The sequence below is a fragment of the Mustela lutreola genome, chromosome 14 (assembly GCF_030435805.1).
Source record: "Mustela lutreola isolate mMusLut2 chromosome 14, mMusLut2.pri, whole genome shotgun sequence".
In the NCBI taxonomy this organism is placed as follows: domain Eukaryota; kingdom Metazoa; phylum Chordata; class Mammalia; order Carnivora; family Mustelidae; genus Mustela; species Mustela lutreola.
Window position 1 is genome coordinate 72,413,689 of NC_081303.1, and position 9,026 is coordinate 72,422,714.

General features: G+C 39.4%; 1 pseudogene; it reads right to left on the minus strand.

Annotated features, from left to right (window-relative positions):
* Window positions 1-2,053: 2,053 nt before the first annotated feature.
* On the minus strand, window positions 2,054-4,652 carry LOC131814483 (olfactory receptor 10R2-like; annotated as a pseudogene).
* Window positions 4,653-9,026: the final 4,374 nt, after the last annotated feature.

Genomic DNA, 9,026 nt, shown 5'->3' on the forward strand with positions numbered 1-9,026 from the left:
GTCTGAATAACATCTCATTGTAGTGTGTGTTTGTGTGCGTTTGTGTGTGTGTGTGTGTGTGCGCATCTACAAAATCCAAAATAATATTATTTTTCAGAGATGATTGTGGTGTGTGGCATCTAGATGATTATAGTATCTAATAGAGATCCTAGTACTCAGTGAGCTCCCTGCAAACAATTATAGTTGACAGACTTGAAGACACAGAAGTCCGAAGGCACACAAAATCAGTCAGTCAGAAACACTAGCACAAGCTCATAGAGACCCGGTGGGTTCAGGAACAGACATGGGAGAAAGTGCACAAAGACGCACAAAGAGAAGTTAGTATCTACATAATAAACACCTCGGGGAAGAATGATAACACAATCGCAATAACGTTCTGAAAGGCAAGTACCTCTCTTCTGTCGCTGACACATCAACTTGGTTGTTTCTGGCCTCGGGGTCTCCGTAGCAGTCTCTGAAGCTCAATTTCTTCATCTCTCAGATGGGACTGCTGGGCTAGAGGTTTAAGATCTCCTGGGACTATGACATTTATGACTCAGACTTTTTGGAGATCCTCCTGGATAAGGGACAGGTGCAGCGTACATTTCCCTGTCCTGGTCAAGGAAACTATCCTATTAAACCCTTTCTGAAACCAGTGGAGTGCACCCAGCAGTATGAAAGTCATATTTTGAAAAACATCTGTTCCATTTTGATTCTAAATGTTTGCATAACACTTAACCATTGTAGTAGTATTTTCTCACTTATTTTGGAGATAGCTTGAAAGTTAAATTAACTGATCATCAGATTGAACTCCATTATAAAGATGAGAAAACTGATTTAGATACATCAAAGTCCCAGAGCCAATACTTCGTGGGGTCAGGACTTTAGTTTACAGCAAAAGTGTTACAGAAATCCTGTCTTTAAGTCTTTAAGTCCTTTCATATGGAAGGAGAGTGACAGAATACTGATTTACTCTGGGTTGCTTGGTGCTTGGGGAGGCACAGTGCACTCTGGGCTCTATCCAAGTCGGCTGAGTTTTAGAGTTAAGAGGCCTGATTTGTATGGACCTGCACTGGTCTTTTGGGGGAGGGTCTTGCCATGCTGGTTCTGATCCAAGTTTGACCAAGAAGTGCAGTTATTCCAGAGTGCAAGAGTAGAAAATAAGAAGGAATGCAGGCCACATAACCAGTGTCTGGGTCAGCCATACTCAGCCGGTATTTCTGTGCCTATGCTGAATGGTAGGGGAAGGAAATGGTGTCTGTGAGCTCCTTGGTACCTGGAGAGGGAACCCCACAAATTCCACTTTTCATAGATGCACTCCAACAAGAGGAGTGAACCATCTCTACCCATGCACCTTAGGTGGTCCTCAGATCATACCATCTGCCCCCGGGCTGCCTTCCTCTCAGGAGGAGGGTAAAACCCTTGGGATTCTATCCCAGCCATGCAAATGAATCTAAAACCCCAGGCTTTGAGCCCCATTGGTTGCAAAACTCATAAATTCAGCCTCTCTCATTTTCCCAAACAATGGCTTTGGAGAAGTGTTCTTCTTGTGTATATCCTTATGTGCTCTGCTATCTCTCACGCTTGTATACAACCAAGGCTCCCTCTTCACTTCAACATCCACAATCCTTTCCTCCCCCATACCACATCTCCATACTTCCTACCTTCCTCCAGGTAGCCTCTTCACTCCCTCTATTTGTACAACTTCCTTGCAGTCCTTAGGTCAATTTCTCAGGTATTCAGAACGATTTGGTAGTTAGCTAAGTGTGTTCAAGGGATGAGGCAAGCCCAAGGTCCTCCTACTCCACAGCCATCTTAGATCCTCCTCCTAGGTCTTTTCAGAATAAGAGAAGGAGGAAAGCTAACTTTTAGTGACAGATACTGTGCTATCTCTTTTAATCCTTCAACAGCATTGAGAGGGATATATTATTATGCCTGCTTTGTGTAAGAGAATATTTAGGCCCTGCAACATCAAACAACTCATTGAAGACCACACAGATAACATTAGCAGAAAATTTTATGACTTACTTAGTGACATGTTTGGCCTAAATGTGTGTGTACTTTTGAAGATGTTCTAATATAAACTCACAGGAGAAAACCAAGTCTTTTCCATCGTTTTCTGAATGGCCAGCTGTAGATCTTTGTTCCTAAGGCTGTATACCATTGGGTTCAAAGTGCAGTAAAGGTGATGTAGATCACTGTCACAGCCTGTCTTTGCTTGATGAATATTTGGCTGAGAACTGCACGTAGACAGAGAAGGCACAGCCATAGTGGACAACAAACACAATAAGATGGAAGGCACAAGTGGAGAAGGCTTTCCACTTGCCTTCATCAGATAGGATCTTCAGGATGGTATGGACAATGAAGCCATAAGCCATGCAGGTTAAGATCAAGGGCACAACAAGAGCCAAGATGCCACAGATGAAGATGACCAGCTCATTAACGTAGGTTTCAGCACAGGCAAGTTGGATAACTTGTGAAATATCACAAAAGTAGTGTTTGACGTTGTTGGAGCCACAGAAATGGAGGCTGAAGACCAAAATTGTTCCCACCAGAGATATTAAGAAGCCACTAACAATACAAGTTGATGCCAGCTGTCCACATACCCTCCAGGTCATGAGAATGAGGTAGTGCAAAGGCTGGCAAGTAATGGAGAAGATGGTGAGGTTTGAACACAGGGCGATCAAATAGAGCAGAGAAAGAGCATGAAGAGAACAGGCTGCAATTCACTGAAGCTGGAGAAACCCAACAGTAGAAAGTTGATGACCTGAGAAGAAGTGACCATGGAGAGCAAAAGTCATGGAATAAAGCCAGTATGATCGCCAGGTCCAGAGACCTCTGAGATGGAGGAATCAGAGAGACTTACCCTTCATAATGTAGCCAGCACCAGTTTGATGTGAATGAGAAACAAATGGAAGGAAAGAGAAGAAAAGGATTATAAATTAACCAAAAATTATCCCAATAGGTATGCGTGGTGCTACTTCTCTGCCAATGATTTTATCAGTGAGTCTCAGATTAGTGTTCACCAAAGGCACAATATTTGCTGACATAAAACATATCCTTTCATCCCCCCAACTCTTGCAGACTTATGTACTCTCCACTTAATTATTAAGTAATTTAAGATTCAAAAGAAACCCTATTTTAATTATGATTTCCCATGGTCATAGTTTTACCCACATTGCTGATACATATATTCCATAAGCAATAGCACCAACATCTGAGGATCTGCCTCTCACCTGCTTTTAATACATTCGGACAATCTCTTAGAAAGTTAGCGTGTATTTACTACATGACTCCACAATTACACTCCTAGATATTTGCTTAACAGAATGGAAAACTCCATGCATTATGAAAATGTGTGCTCACAAGTGTTTGTGCAACTCTGTACCTAAGAGCTGAAAACTGAAAGCTACACGCCCATCAGTGTGTGCCTGCCTAGACACACTGCAGTGTATTTGTACAATGCAACAAAAATAATGAACTCCAAAGTCACACACATCATGGATAAGTTTCAAAGATATGCTTAATGGAAGAGGCCAAAAAGCAAAAAGTATATACTATGTGATTCTATTCATATGGAATTAGAGTATTGTCAAATGCAGTGGTGATCTAGGGCACTGATTGGGAGGGGGCATGTGGAACAATTTCAGTGTGATGGAAATGTTTTATATCATTGTGGTAAGTACATGGGTACACATATTTGTCTAAACACAGTGGATCACACACTTAAACTGGGGGTCTACTATTATATATAAATTATGTCTTGATATCTTTGGTTCAGGGATGAAACTTAAATGAACCCAACACTGCATATTAAAGCTAAAGCTGGAAAGCAGCTAGAAAAATTTGTGTGAGGTTTCTTTCACCTTGGCTTAGGAAAATGTTTCTTAGACAAGACCTGAGAAGCACTAAACATAAAACCATGCATTTATAAGTAAACTTAATCAAAATTGAAAAGCTCACTCTCATTAAAAACACCATTGAGAAAACAAAAATGCAAGCTGCAGACTTGGAGGGAATATTCACAATACACATATCTTACAAACGACTTTAATCCAGTATTTATAAACAAGTCCTAGAATACAAAAATGAAAAAGCAGTCTTATTAAAATAGGCAAAAGACTAGAACAATTTTCTAAAAAGACATATGAATGATCAATAAGAAAATGAAAAAAGTATTCAACACAATTGGATATCAGAGTAATACAAAGTAAAATTAAATGAGATGCTACTTACTCCACTAGAATGATTAATATATTTAGGAAACAAAAAAACAAAAGTGATACAAAACACCTGGAAGTACTGAAAGTTGAAGAGAATATGAGGCAACCAGTGGGAGTATCATGTGGCACAACCGCTTTGAAAAACACTGGGAAGCATCTTATGGAATTAAATATATATATCTACCCAGACATAAGAGAGAGGTATAACAGCAATTGTCCACAAAAGACCTTTACAAAATACATTCATGGCAGGTTTATTCATAATAGCCAATTAGAGTCAACAACCCAAATGTCTATCAACAGATAAATGAATAAGTATATTTTTACATATTCATACAAGAGAAGACTATGTAGCAATGAAAGAATAGAATGCCATGAAACTTTTTTTTCAACAATAAAAAAGAAGGAAATCCTGTGATTTACGGCAACGTGGATGGTACTTAACGTCATTATGCTCAACAAAACAAGTCAGACAGGGAAAGATAAATACTGTATGACCTCAATTATATGTGGAAACTCAGAGAGCTGAAACCAGCCTCAGAGAGTATAATGGTGGTTGCCAAGGGGGAGGGCAGGGGGTTGGGAGATGTTGGTCAAAGGGCACATAGTTGTAGTGGTAAGATGAGTAAGTTCTGGGGTCTAAGATGCAGCATAATGACCTTGGTTAACAACACTGTTGTGTTATATACTTGAAAGAGGCCAAGAGAGTAGATCTTAAATGCTCTCACCACAAATTAAAAAAGGTAATTTTTGAGGAATTGAAGTTGTTAGCTGATCTGACTGTGATGATTACTTCACAATATACACGTGTGTATCATTGTTACGTCACACACTGTTATCTCACACATTGCTATATGCCATTATATGTCAATAAATCCAGAAAAGAGAGAAATCAATACTGTGTTGTCTCAAGGCAGGAAGCAGCTGGAAAGTGGCACTGAGTAGGATTTAGGGTGATAGAACTGTTTTATTTTTTTGATTGCTGTGATGGGTAAGTAGGTGAATGTATTTGCAAAAACTCACTAGTAACTTACACTTAAAATATTTGAATTTCATTTATGCAAATTATTTCTCAAATTAAAAATAAATTAAGGGAAAAAGTGAATGCAAAAGGGAAGTTAAAATCTCCATGACCACATTTTTAAGAATTGAATCAACAAAATATACTCAAGAAACTCAAAATACGGTATTAAAAACTGAGAAGGAGAATGCAGTAGAAAAGACATGAGAACAAGAAGAAAAAATAACTCTCAGTGGCAAGAACCTAAAAACCAATTAGCCGACCTGAGAACATCATCCAAAACCAGGAAGCTTATGGTCTCTGGGAACGGCTGGATAATTTCTGGTGACCACTCAAGAGGAGCTCCAACTACAAGGCTAGCAGTGTAGTGGTGTGGCCCAGTCTCCCCTCTGGGTGTGCAGGTAAACCAGTCTCACCCAGATGAACTCAGACAATGATCACACTCAGATCACCCACAAAGTTATGATAAGGGAAAATCCAGAAGAACAACACCCCTGTTGGAATTAATGGTGTGCCTGTGTAGTGACAGTGATAAGCATATGTTCCTCCACATAAAGGTTTAATGCCCCGTGGGGGCCATACTATGGGTGGGGAGGCTCCATGGCTACGTGAACACCTTGCCATAAGTAACTCTCTTTCCCACAGCTACCCACACCCAAACATTGACTGATGTAAGTTCATAAAGTTCTGGCCATCTTGGCCCAAAGCAGGGCTCCTCTCAATGGTCATTGTACTATGGATCTCACCCCCAGGGCAGCTGATGCTGCCCATGGGAGACCCTTCAGCATGACCATCTTCTCTGCCCAGGGCAACTGTGAATCCTATGCATTTACTAATAAACATCCTACATGCCACGCCCTCTCAGAGTGAGCTTCCTGGAGAGCTCACCTGGAAAGACCCTGGAGGATTCACCCATGAAACAGATGGAAACTCCTACCCAATATTTCAGAATAAGCTGAAAAGAGTTTAAAAAGTCATAGAATGTGCAAAACACTAGCAAAGATCAGAATTTAAAAAAATTCAGTTGTGAGTGATTAGAGGAAGGGACATCTTGGAAAGCAAAAGGATAGATCAGAAGCAGCTAGAAATGAACCAAAAACCACTTCATAAATGAAGTCTGAACTTGGGAGAGCATATGCCTAAATAAACATGGTGGACAAGACCATCAATGGGAAAAGCAGATATGAAAGAGGAAGAACTAGAAAAAGGATAAAGATGATTCTGGAGAATGCATCCTCTAGATTTCTGTCCTTATAAAGTCTGAAGTGAGCCAAGCAGTGATGCATGCCATGAGAAGACACAAGGGTTGTTTCTGTTGGAGAAAGAAGAGAGAGTGATGAGATGTTAGTGACATTCCAGGTGTGAGCTATTTAGGTTGACTCCCTGAAAGTTCGTTGCTGTGCTGATCATGATTTGTACAATTTTCTAGAAAAGTCTAGAAAATATCAGTGAGTTCTGTTTCCATAAAAAGTGAACATGAGAGGAGGAGTCAAGATGGTGGAGAAATAGCAGGCTGAGACTACATCAGGTAGCAGGAGATCAGCTAGATAGCTTATCTAAAGATTACAAACACCTACAAATTCAATGGGAGATTGAAGAGAAGAAGAACAGCAATTCTAGAAACAGAAAATCAACCCCTTTTGGAAAGGGTGAGCTAAGGAGCTGGACCCTGAGCTCTTGGCTCCTCTGGGCTGGAGACTGGGAGGCCACCATTTTCTTTCCTGACCTCTGGAACTCTACGGAAAGCATTCAGGGAACAAAAGCTCCTGAAAGATAACCCGAGCTGATTACTCAGCCCAGCCCCTGGTAAGGGTGGTGCAATTCTGCTTGGGGCAAAGACACTTGAGAATCACTACAGCAGGCCCCTCCCCCAGAAAATCAACAAGAACCAGGCAGGACCAAGTTCACCTACCAAGGAGTGCAGGTTCAATACCAAGGAGAGCAGCAGAATTCCAGAGGAGGAGAAAGCAAAGCACAGAACTCATGGCTTTCTCCCCATGATTCTTTAGTCTTGCAATTAATTTAATTTTTTTTCAAATTTTTTTCCTTTTTTTCTTCTTCTGCTAATATTTTTAACTTTTACCCTTTTCTTTTTTAACGTTTTTTAAACTAGTTTATCATATATATATATATTTTTTTCTTTATTCTTTTTTTTTTTCATTGTTTCTTTTTTTTCTTTCTTTTTTTTTTTTCTGAACCTCTTTTTATCCCCTTTCTCCCTTCCACAATTTGGGATCTCTTCTGATTTGGGTAAAGTGTATTTTCCTGGGGTCTTTGCCATTCTTTTAATATTTTACTTGCTCCTTCATATACTCTTATCTGGACAAAATGACAAGGTGGAAAAATTCACCACAAAAAAAAAAAAAAAAAAAAAAAGAACAAGAGGCAGTACCAAAGGCTAGGGAACTAATCAAAACAGACATTTATAATATGTCAGATCTAGAGTTCAGAATGACAATTCTCAAGGTTCTAGCCAGGCTCGAAAAAGGCATAGAGATATTAGAGAAACCCTCTCAGGAGATATAAAAGCCCTTTATGTAGAAATAAAAGAACTAAAATCTAACCAAGTCGAAATCAAAAAAGCTTTTAATGAGGTGCAATAAAAAATGGAGGCTCTCACTGCTAGGATAAATGAGGCAGAAGAAAGGATTAGTGATTTAGAAGACCAAATGACAGAGAATAAAGAAGCTGAGCAAAAGAGGGACAAACAGCTACTGGATCATGACGGGAGAATTTAAAAGATAAGTGACACCATAATACGAAACAACATTAGAATAATTGGGATCCAGAAGAAGAAGAAAGAAACGGGAGCAGAAGGTATATTGGAGAGAATTATTGGAGAGAATTTCCCTAATAGGCAAAGGGAACAAGCATCAAAATCCATGGGGTGCAGAGAACCCCTTTCAAAATCAATAAGAATAGGTCCACACCCCGTCATCTAATAGTAAAACTTACAAGTCTTAGCGACAAAAAGAAAATCCTGAAAGCAGCCTGGGAAATGAAGTCTGTAACATACAATGCTAAAAATATTAGATTGACAGCAGACTTATCCGCAGAGACCTGGCAGGCCAGAAAGAACTGGCATGATATATTCAGAGCACTAAACAAGAAAAACATGCAGCCAAGAATACTATATCCAGCTAGGCTATCATTGAAAATAGAAGGAGAGATAAAAAGCTTCCAAGACAAACAAAAACTGAAAAATTTTTCAAACACCAAACCAGCTCTACAGGAAATATTGAAAGGGGTCCTTTAAGCAAAGAGAGACCCTAAAAGTAGTAGATCAGAAAGAAACAGAGACAATATACAGTAACAGTCACCTTACAGGCAATACAATGGCACTAAATTCATATCTCTCAATAGTTAGCTTGAATATTAATGGGCTAAATGCCCCAATCAAAAGACACAGGGTATCAGAATGGATAAAAAAACAAAACCCATATATATTTTGCCTACAAGAAACTCATTTTAGACCCGAAGACACCTCCAGATTTAAAGTGAGGGGGTGGAAAACAATTTACCATGCTAATGGACATCAGAAGAAAGCTGAGGTGGTAATCCTTATATCAGATCAATTAGATTTTAAGCCAAAGACTAAAATAAGAGATGAGGAAGGACACTATATCATACTCAAAGGATCTTTCCAACCAGAAGATCTAACAATTTTAAATATCTATGCCCCTAACGTGGGAGCAGCCAACTATATAAACCAATTAATAACAAAATCAAAGAAACACATCAACAATACCACAATAATAGTAGGGGACTTTAACACTCCCCTCACTGAAATGAGGAACATTCTC